The sequence below is a fragment of the Siniperca chuatsi genome, linkage group LG18 (assembly GCF_020085105.1).
Source record: "Siniperca chuatsi isolate FFG_IHB_CAS linkage group LG18, ASM2008510v1, whole genome shotgun sequence".
NCBI lineage: Eukaryota > Metazoa > Chordata > Actinopteri > Centrarchiformes > Sinipercidae > Siniperca > Siniperca chuatsi.
The window spans coordinates 10,803,234-10,818,940 of record NC_058059.1 but is presented as its reverse complement, the minus strand read 5'-3'; the positions used below and the strand labels follow the sequence as shown (position 1 = coordinate 10,818,940).

Below are 15,707 nucleotides of genomic sequence, written 5' to 3'. Positions count from 1 at the left end.
TTATGCCGTAGCTCAGTCTTTTGCCACAAGGCTAGCATTTTCATTTCCCATGCTCCAGCGTTTCTTTGCCCTTCTTCCTTTCCAAGACGGAAGTCAACTAAGTCATAAGCCATGTAAAATGCATGTCCTTATACAGATATTCAAGTCATCTGTGGTTATAAGCACCAAGTAAAACCTCAATGCATGACAGCGAATAACAACATGCCTATAGCTGCTTAATAATTCAAAAACCAAATTTTCAAAACGTGCACTGTGAGCCACAGACGAAGAGGAGTGATTTTCAAAAGGTCTTCTTCAAATGTTCCACTAAAGGCAGAACATTTTAATTAGGTGATATAGGTATAAATAGTCATTCCTTTCTCTGGGGTATAAAGCAAAAACTGTAGAGCAAACATTAATCAAATTAAAGCCACTATATATATACAGTAGAATTTGACAATTTCTAACTTTGGCACCCCCCAGTGGTTGTGTCAAAAAACAGACTTGCGCAAAATGTACAGAGCAATAATTCAGGTGTTCTTATTACACCATTCATTGAACTCTTTCACTAGATTAAAACTTAACACAATTCTGTCAAAATATAGGAAACGATTTTTTTTAAACATGAAAGAGATTAACGTGGATGTACATGAGGAATGAGGTAAGGGGAGATTTGCCAGAAACTAGGTTGAGATAAATAAACAAAAAAAAGAACCTATTTGTCTTTATACTTCAGATCTACCGAGGATAAATGGATGACATCCAGGATTTAATATAGTCCAGATAAAGAGTCAAGGTTTTTACTTGCATTAATAACTGTGTATCACCAGAGGAGACACGGTTATAACGTCGAAATTAGTGAATTAGTGAACATTGTGAAGCACGTGTAATAATACATACATATATAGTGGATAGCAAAAGTGAATAGGTTCCATTACATATCGTTTTGATACCTTTTTCAACATGAAACAGGATAGCAATTGGTATTAACTGTAAACGCTGTGAATCTTTAATGACTGAAGCTGTTTATGCTGTTTGCAGAGCTACCTTTCAAGCCTAAAGACGGTGAGAGTTGGTGTAGATATTCAAAAGATACATTTTTAGTGGAGCATTCCTTAAAGGTATTATAGCTGATGAGTGGATGATATCATAGATAGGTGTCAGCTCAATATTGTAGCTTTCTGATGCTGCCATTGTGCCATACTCTGTTACCAGAGACGAGTCCTGGTGGCAGGTTTAGATAGAAAGGGAACAAGATGCCACTAGAGGTTTTTTTAGCAAGGTCAAAGCAAAACATCGGAACATGACAATGACATAATACGAATAACAGAAATAGGCTTCTGCCTATATGTAGATCGGCACCTCCACGGGGACGGCAAATCTCCCGTCTCATTTTCTAATTTTCCAGCCAAGGCTACACTACATATATGAATTTGGGAAAAAAAATAAATAAATTGCCTGTTTCACTGGTTTGCAATGTACTTGTTGCTGTGAATATGTCTAAATGAGTCAAGCTTTAAATTACGGTTGTTGTTGTTGTAACAGTATTCTGCTGTAATTACTGTGTGTATTTAGATGTCAATATACTTATGTTTAAAACATTTTTTAAAGGTGGATGGATTCCAGGGTGAATTTCTGCAGTGTTTTCCTAATTTTCTGTTAACATTAAGCATCAGTTGGTGTGTGTCTGCATTCTCTTTTGTAGGCTCAGGGTCATCATCATAGATCAAATACTGATTGCTTGGCTTGTTAAGAGAGCAAATGTGGAGAAAACTTGTATCAGTTCACAGTAATGTTATGCTGTTAATAGACATTATGCCTAAGTGAGGCTCCCACTGGGAGAACCATCTTTTTTTGGTCTGGAAACAAGCACTGGTAATCAATTTCCTCTTTTGTGATAAGCCACTGGCTTGGTGGAATCATTGTGTTCACATTATGTGTGTGTGCGCTGTGAGTCTGGTACAATTTTTGTGGAGTGGCAAGATCGTTTTTGGTAAGTACCGAAAAAGCCACTGAAGGCACTGGGAAGCAGTGAGCCTCAGAAGCAGTTGAATGGGTTAAGAAAAAGCGCACTGATTAGTGATTAGCTCCCATGTGGCTAAGAGAGAAGGAGTGAATTTTAGACTTACTTGATTGGATGAACTAAGAGGAGGTTGCCTCTTGAATTTTAAACTGATAATAATGGAGGGAGGTGGGAATGAAAGGAATTCAGCCAAGAGGCGTGGCTTGGAAAGAGTAATGAATGAAACAGTAGCCTAGAGGTGAAAGAATTAAAAATGAAGTAGTCTTCTCTATTAAACTTTCGCTAAGCTCAGTTACAATGATAAAAGACATGTCTGATGAACCAGTCGAACAAAAGAACATTGGAACAGAGCATCAATGTATAAGCGCATTTTGTGGAATCTCTCCTGAGCTGAATAGTACGTTGGCATAATATAATCTGATGTCACAATCGGTCTTTTAAATGTAACCTGTTTTCAGAATTACTGTTCCTTGAATGTAGCCATACTGTTATCCAGCCAAAGGCTACTACCATTGCACTTTTTTTTCTGCTCACCACTGTGACTTGAATATGCCGTGTTGACTCTTCTCTGCCCTACATCGGTGTCCTGTTGGTGTGCTGAGTCTGCAAAAACACCAGATAGGATACTGCTCAGGCTAGCTTCACCTGGACTGGCCTCTCCATCATTAAAACTAACAACGCCAGCTCCATCAACAAGGCAGCACAGAGGTCTTTGGGGATGGTACATGTGTGTGTGTGTGTGTGTGTGTGTGTGAGTGTGTGCTTTGTGGACATGTGCATGCATACGTCAGTGTGTACTGGTCCTTGTTCCCTAAGATTCGATCAATGATTTTTTTGCTTGCAAAACATGGCATACACTGTATATGTATTTATGTGGTTGAGTGAGCAGCAATACAGGATCAATGAAGCACACATTGATAATGTGTCATATTTTACAGAAGACTAAACATATACTAATAACCACATAGGTCAACAATGGTATTATTAAGTAACAGTATGAAAATTGGGACAATGTTTAGTGAATACACAATCCCTAATGGTTACTACGGTAATTACATTAAAATAATGATCCTTTTATCCCTTTAGTTGAACCATCTATTTTCTGACACTGTTACCAATCCCAGTTTTGAGGCAGTTTCTTGGTTAAGGGCATTGTCAAAAGCTTTCATAATATCTTATTCAGAAGCGGAGGAAACAAGGTCATTTGGGGGGGAGACATGCAAACATAGAGAACATTGAAACTCCACACAAAGGTCCAGATCCAAGATTCGAAACCAGCACATTCTTACTGTGGAGCAACAGTGCTACCCACCAGACAACCATGCAGCAAAATGTATTTTTACCACCCGGCAAATCTCTAGTAAGCAGCATATTAAACCATGATGTAACTTTAACATCACAGTATGCAGAATACCCACATCATTGTAGCATTACATACACAATTCATTTGTTGGGAATTAAATATAGCAGAAAATGTTCACAGTAAATCACAGTATACAGTGGTTGATTAAATCATATATGAGATGCTTCTGTATTTACAGTGCACACCGTGCGTCTTCTCCCAGTCAGCACACTGTCAGCAGTTTGATTCAAACACAAATCTGACTGAAACACAAATCATTTCCTTGTCTGGCTCAGGCATGCTTGGCAGATTTTGTAGGCTTTTCGTGCTTAAAAACGGCATTTCGGTGTAACAAATAGGCCCACTGTGGGCTGATTTGTGATTCTTTATTCATAGTTCAAATAGTTAGGATCTGTCTGTGTCTGTCTTCTGTGTAAAGAACAACATATAAGTCTGATCGAAATAATCTTGGCACTTGGTGATTTCATGTTACTCCAAAATTAGGAGAGGACTGTTAATAGAGTGAGGTGCCAGGTTGGCACAGTGCTGGCGGCACTGCACTCGGTTGAGAAAACAAATTATTCATGTTAAGAGACTCAATCAATGTGTATTTCCGATGCCTCTGCTGTTCTGATAGGAGGCAACAAGTGTGTCACCCACTGAAGTGTTTCAGAATTAATCGAATTCGGAATATTTTGATGTATTATTTCTTGCATATGGACTGATTTAGTAGGGGTATCTAGTTATACTGAATTAAGATAGAATGAACATAGAAAGCATGAACTGTGTCTGTTTTGCTTCTTGGGTCTGAATGTTGCATGTCCATGAAAATACTGCACTAAAATAAATTAGACGAAGAAAAGGGGCTTTTTTTTACTGAGGTGTTCGGTCTTTTTTGCTGCCAGATATAGCCTTAAACTCAAATCAAAAGAGGTATTAAAACACATTTGGCCTCTCTTGCATCTCCATCAGCTGATTTATGTTATCTGATAAACAATCATCCCAAAGCATAATATAATTACCTCCGACATTTTCTTGATTGTTTAACTCAGTGCAAAGCAAGCCCAGAGGGAGCAGCATAAAGACCTGTTCTGCTTTACAACTGAATTTCACATTATTACAGTTGTTTTAGTTCATCTCAAAAATCAAATTAGTTCACATGTCCTTTGGCAAGTCACTCTTTTTTTTAAAGTCTACTGAAGATTCCCTAGATGTTCCGGTGAACCCTGCTCCCTTACAAAACCTCTTGAGTTTTGAAAACCAGTTCCATAATTGTCCTCACTACCTCAACCTCCATCTCTTGCACACCCCTTTCTCCCTCTCCCCTCCCTCATGTATCCCCATGCTCACCATCTCTGTCACACCAACTCCCCTAAAAGGGGATGAGGAGAGAGGCCCCCTCCAATTTCTCCCCACCTCTAATAGGCACTTCCTTGTGTTACATGATCACCGGGTGTCAAGATTAAAGAATGGCTACCGCTTCCCAGGGCAGACATAGATAGGAGACAGAGAAAATAGCACTCCATAATTACTGATAAATCGAGCACGCTGCCTCCTCTACTTCCTCCCTATCCACCTGGCCCTGATGTCAGTGTGAGGGGCTGAGCAAGTTAAGCTGAGAAAAAAGTTGACCACGCCAGCCACTTTTTTGCACTGCTGATATTGCAGTTAAGTTCGGGCAATTCAGGGCCAATTGACTGACTTGGAGCTTTTATTCACCCTCCAATCATCTCCTCTTTGAAGTGGGACTCACAGTACTAGACTCACATAAGGCAGCTACAGCCAGAGCACAATGGCACCAGCTTACACTGCACGAAACTATACCATACTGCACTCTCTACCTAACACAGGTAAGCTGCCATTACAGTACAAGTCTTGCCTCCAGTCTCTGATGGGGTTAGAACCTACAGAGGATGATGGATAGACAACAGAGCAAGCATCCCTCTCTACAACACATGTGCAGTGTAAGGAATAGCAGCTGGCACCAGTGGTAAAGAATGGCCAGCTGGTTGGGTCTTCTCCCTCCACCAGGCAATCACAACAGGTTGCCAGGTGGCAACCCACTTTCATGGGCAGAAGATATGATAAAATCGTTAAACAAGGTGATCAAGACTTTAAAGAAATTATTTAAAATAATTGCAAAAATCTTTTTGCAATGTCCCATTAATTTGTCGGTTTCTAATTAATATGATTCAGCATTTTGTCTACTTTTACTAGTTCTCTGGCTACAGTTCCCTTTCTATTTTTAAATATGATTTGCTTGATCCTCTTTTCAGAAACCATGCTGACAGTTGACCTAACCCTCTTCCCTGCAAACTATGAGCACTTTTGTATATTGACCTTTTTCATCCAGGATTTTTTTTTTTTTACTTTTAATAACACAGCTGGTATCTTTATGGATGAAAATAATATCTTTGGTGCTAAGTGCCCTAAAACGAGACTAAAATTTTTCAAAGAGAAGGTTCTCTGAAGTGCTCCAAGATTGAACAGTGGGGAATCTGTGTATTGTATTTTACAGTATGGTCATCAATAATGTAGACAGTAGCTTTTCAGTAGATTTATTCATTAGATTTGATCTAAGATACACAGTTCCATCTGCTTCAATGTCTTTCAGTCAACATCTGCTTGCTTGCTTCATCTTCAATGGACATTACATGTGGGATTTGGCAGGGTTCAGTTTTAGTTCTTGCTTTTTTTAGATGTTTGATCCTGATTCACTCCCTTTCTACTGAGAAATACTTGTAAAAAAAATTGCAGTTTTTAACTTTAAGTGATCTGGAAACACAATAGCAGAGACTACAGGCCACACTAACCCATCTTTACATTTATTAACTGTTAGTTTCATAATAATTCCATAATTTTACCAGCTCCCTTCAAAGCACATACAGCTTCATTAACTTCAAGGCACATATGAGCAGGTGGAGGCCCTCAAGCTGGTCCCCTTTTTACACATTCCAAAATGTGAATTAAAAACAGACTTTGATAGTTGCTATCAAAGTTAATAATATTGATGCCATCATTACACGCTATGTATGCACACAGTGCTGAAGTTTTAGTTTAACTATAATCATAAACACAGAATTTCAAATATTTACCAAAACATAAAGACTATTTAGAGGCCAAGCAATAATAGCAACTTTTAATCTTATTCTTCATCCTGAGGCAAACCTAATTTATATTCAATAATGTCCAGAACAATATTACAGCCTTCAGGTGTGAATTGGCCTTTAAAACACAAATAGTCATGAAAATCCAACTACAGCAGTGAATCCACATCAGTTGAAAAGACAGGTCATTATGAAACTAAGTTAATATTTTTTTCTCATTATTCATTCATTAAGTAAATTAAAAAATAATGACTGCATGAATGATAAGTAGAAATAAAGCTGGCCAAATACAAGAACACCAGTGGAAGACTTGATGAAATGATACAAGGTTATAATAGTTAGTTACCCATAGCAACAGGCCTGAAGGCAATGTCAAATGATCACATATATGCATGAATCTGTAGTCAATCTATGTTCCTCATGCTACCTATGACAGGATGTGGTGCTTAGGCAGTAAAACTTACATACTAGGAATTCAAATGTGCTAATGGTTCATCCATTGGGACACGTAGGATTGACACTCGTGAACATGAAGGATCTATGTTTAGAATTCTAATTAATATACATGTCTGCTGTCGTGGCAGGTTTTCAGCCTCCGCCACTCAAAAGATGTTCAAAATGCAAGACACACACACATACAGGTACAGACAAGGTCAGGTACATAAAAACAATCTATAGGTTGGTACTTCTGTGAAAGTGCTGTGTCAGGTCATTCATGTGCTACTTCTGAAGTCAGTAGCACAATGCTTTTTACAGCACTAAAGTTGTTGCAGAAAAAGAATGCTGCGCTAATCAACTGTATCGCCTACATATTGTGTCCATTTTGCTTTAGCAGTTACATTTTAGGGAAAACATGCTCCCTGGATTAAGTTTTCCTTCCACATAAGAGACAAAATGTTTAGTATTGTACATAAGACAGAGATCGTGTTTAAAGGTTTTGACACTGACTACTGGTATGAGCTGGGATCTATTTCAATTCCTTGAATTTTGTAAAATAAGCACATTTTAAAATGGAGGTGCTGTTTACGAAAGTGAAATACTGTAAATATATTTTTTTATTGACAAAAAGTTATTTTCAAACTCAAAGCCCTTTTCAGATATGGAATACACAACATTAGCCAGTCTGTATCTACCTATCTATAAAGTGATGGCTTTTTGTCATTCAGATATGACATGACTTTAACATTATGGTGTCTTACACATCAAGTCCTCCAAATTAAAAGACAAAATAAATAGTTTGTCCACACCCACACATAGAGAAGCTTTTTCTGATGACGCCCCTATCATCGTTACAAATGACTGTTGACAACAATATCATTAAGGTTTGGTTAGTTTGGGTTAGAATACGTACTTTGTTAAGGTTAGGGAGACATCATGCTTTGGGTTAAAATGACTACTACATTAAAAAGGTGAAGTATGGTATTCTGGAGATATCCAATACCATGACAAATACCATGATATAGAGCACACACTAGTGATGTGTCGTCGAGAACGAGTGGTTTTTGTTTCATATTATATTATACAAATTAAATTGAAATGTATACAGTATGTGTTTGTATAGAGTTCCACAATTACTTATTAGCCATAGCCTACTATATAATTTGTAGGGTGTTATTTTTGTTATACAACTTGGAGAGTTATACTTGACGTTTCTTACTATTTAACCATGATTATGACCGAATATTTCAATGTATTGCAGATGGAGAATCTTGCATGTTTCTTGCAACAAATAAGTAATTATGTAATATGTAACTGAGGCAGTGACCAGCAGAAGTGATACTTATTGAAGTGCTGTTTGGGAGCAGAAAGAGCTGACTCTCAGAAAGGAACAGAGCCATAAGATCCGGGTCCCTTCAAAGAGCTGTAATTTCCATCACTAACACACACACACACACACACAAAAGATCATGGTTTGGGTTAAAATAACTACTTCCTTAAAACAATCAATGTTGACTATTAGTTTCACATGGGAAATTAACCTTGGTCTCCTGTATGAAAGTCCTGTGTTTGACGCATTATTTTTATGTTTGATCCTTAGTACATTTAACAGAAAATACTTAAGTAGAATTTTGATTTTAAGACTCCTTGAGTTGCATTCAGACTTGAATTTATTAACCTTTGATCAATATAGCCTATCAAAATAATGTTGCTTCAAATTTTGGTCTCGTCTCTTCTTTAAGTTTGTGTTCAACATATCTTATTATCTCAATGAAATATAGTACAACGAATATATATGTGACACAAAAAAGCAATTTATAATTTTGGCCTGTAATTTTTTTCATCTACCAGTCCCCTTGGCCGGTGAGTCAAAAAGTAAATTTCAGACACTGATTGTGGGTTAGCAAACTGTCGCTACAGTTGCTGCTGCAACGCTAACAGCCAGAGAGGACGAGATGGTTTCCCAGAGCCAGCAAAACAGTTCCAGACAGTTACCTGACACACAAAACATGGCTGGAATGGCTGGAATAGTGTTTGTTTGTTTATTTACCATTTACAGAGCCAGGGCTGTGTACACCAGAGATTTTTTCAGTGCACACAGAGAGTAGATATTCACTGAATTTGACAAAAAGACGTGTATTGGATTAGAATCGCATACCCCACCTTTAAGGTTGGATGACCTTCATCATCATGGTTACTATAATAAACAAGTGGTAAGGGTGAGGGAATGATCCTGGTCATGCTTTTAAAAAAACAACGTTGACTGTCGGCTTGAAACAGGAAACGGACAGCAGTATCCTGTGTTAAAGTCTGATTTTTTCTTGACTCCATCCACTCCGACTTCCTCCCCACACAGACTTTGTCACTCTATAACGTCACCTGACTTAATCCTTTGCTCCCATTTTAATCATTACACTGCGCTAGAGGGCTTTGTCACTTTAACATAAACAGATGTCGTTTTGGGGCACTTGATGCTGTTGATACATCAAGGTTCTGATATTCAGACATAAGGTGAAACTGCCACCACATTTACGTAAAGAGGTGCATGTCTGACAGGGGCTTACAGTACAGTAATCTAGTATTCACAATAGTCACAAAATCCAGTTTGTGGTAAAGGAAAGTAAATTTACATAATACAGCTTGTAATCAGAGTCAGGGTACACACTCATTTCACAAATAGATTACAAGTGAGGCCACAAATTGCCACTAATAGACAAAACAAAATCAGTATAAACATACTGATCCAATAGCAATTTATCTACAATAAGATTATATAAGAAAGCTAAAACTGAGTTAATGTAGGAGAGAAGATTAGCCAGATAAGAAAGCTTTTACGACACCTCACAATATTGTTCCACTCCAATTTGAATATTCAAATCTGATCAGTCATTTGCTGCATTGTAGGCTGCTGCTGCCCAGAGCTGCAATATAGGTCACTGATGCTGAGAGCCAATGGCATGAGCCAACAGTGTATTGACTCACCAGCATCACTTGGTCATGGGTCAGTCTACAAATCTACCCTCACTCCCAAATGACTGCTCCACTGTTTAATTTTTCAAAATTGAGACATACTGTATGTACTGAAAATAAAAGCTTTCTCCATCTAGGCTTCATTTTATAAATCCCATGTTTTAGCAAATGTTTCTTTATTCTTAAGGAATAACTGGGGGTACCTAAAATGCTCCAGTAGGGAGTGCTTCTCGCTTATTAGTCAGCACAAGGAAGATTGGAAAAGATTAAAACCTTCTCTGTGAGAGGCCTAATTAAAAATGTTCAGAAAGATAATCGTCCCATGATTGTTCATATCTCAAAAGGAGGCTTTTTTTACACTGGCAGACACTTAGCTGACTCAAAGTAATACTTTAGGTTTGTTTATAAACTTTTACACTAAGTGTGGAAGTCCAGGGTTAGACACATTTTTTAATCCATTCTTACATTGAAAAGTAAGTTATATATTTAATTTGCTTGTGACAAAAAACTGAGATTGTTTTAAATGCAAATAAATACATATGACAATAAAATGTGTGTTTGATTGTATCTCAAAAAATTGTTTGTTTTTTTTGTGTTTCAAGTTTAATTGAAATAATAATGCAGTATTAAAAGATTAAAAATAAATCAAAAATAATCACATTTTCTGTGTATGGGTTTCAGTCATGAAGATAGTATTTCTTAGAGAGAGTCTCATTATTCATGGCACACGTGCTGGGGCAAGTTTGTGGCTTGAACTTGAACATGACCATCAGCATGACCAAATCTGAGCCTCTCATTCCCAAAGCCTAAAAGTGTTAACTGCTTTTTAAGATGGGCTCAGTTTTCTTAAGATGTGAAATCCCCATCACGGTCTTGTCTGTCCATACCGACCCAAACCAATTATGAAAGATGAAGATTCACACAGGACAGCTAAAGCGTTGACATTATTTTGTTGCTTACCTGTAGTTTGTTTTCCACATTATGCTCCAAAGGCTGCATTCAGTAGGTGAATGGCTATATTTACATGCATACAATTCACCCATTGCACCCATTGCAACAACTGGAAGTAAAGCAGATGTCTGATAGAACTGACATCTTTATACTTTGTAATTATACTTTGTATAATTTTGTTCTAATAACTTAGTTTTACTTTTCAGCTGTTTGTTTGGGCTAAATTAGTCTACAAATTATCAGTCACATATCACAATGCCCTGCTACTATCGAACTTTGCCAAAGCAATTGTCATCCTTCAGTTATTACTTTCAGACAACCTTTTCGGAAGAGATGATAATGCACCTCTGGAAACAGTGTTTTTGATGAGAATATAGAGTTACTATCCCAAAAATCTTTGGTGGATCTGCGAGAGCTATCAGTGTTTAGCCTGGAAATCACTGTTCGTGCAGTTGCAACTGCACTGTAGAACCCTGGAAGCTGTGAATCTCACAAAAGCCAGTAGGCATGAAGCTAGAAGTAAATCATTCGCACAGGGTGCCCAGAGTGGATTGGGTATGTATTATTGTGTTGAAAGGATGTGTTTTGATATTGAGCAATTCTGATCAATGGCTAAAACTAGGAAATAAGGTTAAGTTAAAAGTAACTGGACTGGAGTTTTCTTTAACCTCTTTACAGCATGGTGAGCTGTAACATGACCAATGATGTTTACATGCAACTAATTTACAATGTTCATTGGCCAATGCAGGAAGTAGTGTGACTTGTGCACAGTGAAAGTGTGGAGGTTGGGTTGTTAGATGGGTGTACAAAAGAAGTGGGTTAACGTGTGGACATTTGTCAAATCTAACCATGACTACAATAGTTTCCTAATCTAAACCAAGACATTTTAGTGGCCACTTTGGGGCAATTCAGCATTTATTTGGATTTGTGTTCATGTCCGCCTAAAGAATGTATGTTCAATATTTCCTCTTTTAGCTCTGAATTGGTCTCCACCCTCTCCTGAGGGAAATATCCGACTCTTTAGCTGCTAAATGCTTCACTATGTTTACCAGTTAGTCGCAAACTTTGTCTGTCTGTTGTTAAGTGCTACAGTAGGTAGGTAGCATATAGTGGGTTTATCTTCTTTTTCTGAAAACAGCTTGCTGCATCTGTGACGATGCATCTGCAAGCAGCAAGAGTGAACGAGAACAGTGAAGTTGCAGGCCCTAAAACCAAAACAATGAGCCCCGTAGAGCTAAGGGGAACTGCAGAGATGGGTGGTAATTCTCTGTGGGTTCATCACTACTAGCGACCCCTTTCACATCACACATAGTCATTTGATCCATTGTTAAGATATATAATATTAATAATATAGTTATAATAATATATTGATTAAAGCAGCTTTAATCAATCATGCTTTAGTTGCCCCAAGTGGATGTTGTAGAATAAAACACAGAAAAATGTCCACACTTAACAGTATTCAAACATATGTTGATTCTGAAAGTTTCATAGATATGTTCAACATGTCAACATGTATGATACATCAACATGATATGCTGATATAGAACATAATCCACACAGCGTTACATTTCCCCTAACGTGTATTTATACCATGGCTACCCACAAAATTACCAAACAGATGAAGGTGGGAAAGAAAATTTCCACAACAAAATTGGCAATTGCCAAATCCTGACCACTGCTGCATTTCATCTCCATACAAATTGGGGCCCTAAGATATTTTACCACTGAGACGACTGTATTCTGTTTAAAATACATCAGACACAACTTCTAGAGTAGGGCAGATCAAATGATATTGCTGGAGGGAACATGGGAGGCAACAGTGAAGCAAATTAAGTTAAAGCTTCTATGCGTAATCGCCGGCCAGTGCAGACCTCTATTGTTCAGTGATGTGAAAGACCACAGCAAATCAAAATATCTGTCTCCCTCTCCCTCTCCAATTCACAGTAACATGGGGCAGAGAATTCAAATGGATGTACAACCAGAGCTATCATATTTTTAAGGAATAATAACTGAGCTCCCTGGCATTACTTAATGACTCAGGGGTCAGATTTGTAGAGGCTCAATTTAGCATCACTTTTCTATCCAGTGTCTCCTATTTGGAAACCGCCAAATGTTAGGTCAAGATGCATAGTTTACAGAGGACTGTGTGTGTTAACCAAATATGTGAGGTCTGTTTTTGCACATTTGAAAGCAGAAATCTTCAGAACACGTATGTAAGGAGGGTTTTTTTCTTACCTGGTTTCCCTCACAAACATTCAACAACCACTGCTGATACATACCAGTCAAATTGTGCCATCATACTAATAACATGCTGATAAGCTAATATTGTTTATTATTTGTGACCAATGTTAAACTGAATACACAAGAAAAGATTGCAAGAATTATAATTCCAGTACAAAACGCTGTAACCGCAGCTCCTGCAAATAAACTTAATATTTAATGATTTTACGTAACATCATATTCAGGTTCATCAGCAGTCAGAAAGCAAGCCACAATAGGCTTTGCTTTCAGGAAATGAAAGTGCATGTACTGTATATCTGTCTGATAAATAATAGATTTCTGTTTGTTTGTTAACTTTTGATGTGCAATTTATTTCTTGATTGTATCTTAAAGGGAGAGAAAAAACTATGGTTGCCTTCTCAGAAGTCAATGTATTTCTACAGTTTATGTACTATGCACGGGGGGAAAGAGGGTGTCACTCTACACAAATGTTCAGATGAAGGTTTTTTTTAAAGGCCATTGTAAAAAAACTAAAACTAAATTCCCGTCTGGAATTGTTACTCAAGGCTTAACATGGTTTAAATTTTACGGTACGCAAGAATGCAATTAACCAGTTGTGATCAGCTACCAACCCATTAATTATGAGCCTACGGGGTGAGAATTATTTTTAAACGTCATACTGTACAAGCATGGTTAGACCCATGTGGTCTTATGGGACAGATAGCAGCAGCACATAGGTCAGACAGCCCTTAGTGGAGGTCAAATGATTCAGCTGCCTCTCCAAAATAAGCTCACCAGCATTTCTGTGAGATTTTGTCACATGTCGTAACGTGACCCTGTTGTTTGTTTCCGATAAAAACAGATTTTTTTTCAAACCTCTTGGGAGGCAGCCTTCTGGCCACTACAGCTGCAGCCAGCACCCACATAAAAAACAATTCTGTGCCAAAGCAAGAATACAAAAGGAGACACAGAAGAAGAGAGAGAGCTGGTGGGTTCTGCCAATACAAGACTAGTACTGTTCTCTGTCCACTACAAAGACAGTTTGCAAATAATATCCTTATCTATACACAAGATAATATACATAGAGCAGCTCTGTGCGCAAAGGGTGAATGCATGAATTCTATCATCCATCCCTTCTAATTATGTTTATGGGTGTTTATTTCCTTGCCTGTTAAGAATCACAGCCACATGCTTTGCAGACAATTCATCAGTAAGTTGCACTACCATGGTCTGTAAAGAGGCCTCTGCTGCTGAATGTACTCTTTTCAGTCCTTGAAAGCATCATCAACATTGGGTCATCTAAAGCCATGACACAAATATAGCTTCAAGCTACTGCCGGCATTTTCATTTTGGCAATGTGATGTTGAATGCTTTCCCTCTGAAAATGATTACATGTTGCCAGCGTTTTGCCACTGAAAAGGCCACCAGATTGAATGAGGCATACTGAATAAGGCAGCTTTTCTTCTGCAATTTCCGCTGTCAGTGCAATTTTCTGCACTGCACATTTGGAGAAGCAGACAGAACAATATTGCAGGATGCATTGACTTGCTGTCAATATCATGTTAATTTCAAACATTAAAGCTTAACTCGAAGTTCACATTCATGCAATTGCAAGATTATTCATAACCAAGTGTCATACAGACAATTATTCAATTTGCTTTTTAAAGGCTAAGCTATACAGTATTTCAGTTAGATTGAGATTTTGCATTGTTCATTGTGGCCTATTCATATTTTTTTGAGTAAATATGATGTCTTGTGCTCTAAACCTGGCAATCATGAATGCATACAGCTATTTCTGGATATATTTGTTAATACTACATGAATGTAGCTAATTAGGCCCGCTTTCCAAAAAAGACACAATGACAAACAAAACAAGAATTGCAGTGGCAGTCATGGAAGTGCAGATAAATGCTTCCGGACCAATTTCAAACAGAAGCCGCTTCTCTAATTTCATAGAGTTGGTATCTGTATCATACACAGTTATCTTGCCTTTAGCTACATAATGACACCTGGTGTAAAAGAGCATGAGCTCCCCTCGCAGTTAGTCAGTGGAACAGCAATCAAAGGAACTTGAGGGAGCACGGAACAACTTTGCCTCACTGGTGACACACACACAAACACACATACACATACAACAAAACAAGCATGTACGTGCTTGCTTTCATGCACGCGCACTCTCATGCACTCAGAGCCACGTACAACTCAGACCAGCACGTACACATAAACACAGATCCAGCTGACTATCTGCTTTCACAGAATTCATTACAGGCAGTAATTCATCCATAACATGGAATTTACAAAAAAAATAATAATAGCAGGAACCATGACGGCAACTCATTCCATATCCAATATCCAAGCTGTGATGGCACTCACTTTTAGTTAATGGATAATGCAGTTTCCGGGATGAACTGATCAACATGGATGTAAAAAGCCACGACTGGACTGCAAACGTAATTAGCTTGAATACAAATATTGATGTCGACTGCACAGTGATCTGTAGGCCTGCAAATACACCTTCACTCTAAATGTTGCCCCTGAAATGCCATTCATGCAAGCCGCGGCACGTCTGCGTAATATGCGAACCCCAAATTCTGAGATCATTGTTTCACCCAATGTTTTATGCTCCTTTATATCCGCAATTCTGCAGCATCACCGCGGGAATATTGCTGTCTCACAA

General features: G+C 38.0%; 1 protein-coding gene across 2 annotated transcripts in view; it reads right to left on the bottom strand.

The window, feature by feature from the left end:
* brinp1 (bone morphogenetic protein/retinoic acid inducible neural-specific 1) overlaps positions 1–15,707 on the bottom strand; it is a 143,414-nt gene that overhangs the window by 95,573 nt on the left and 32,134 nt on the right. The window lies entirely within an intron of this gene.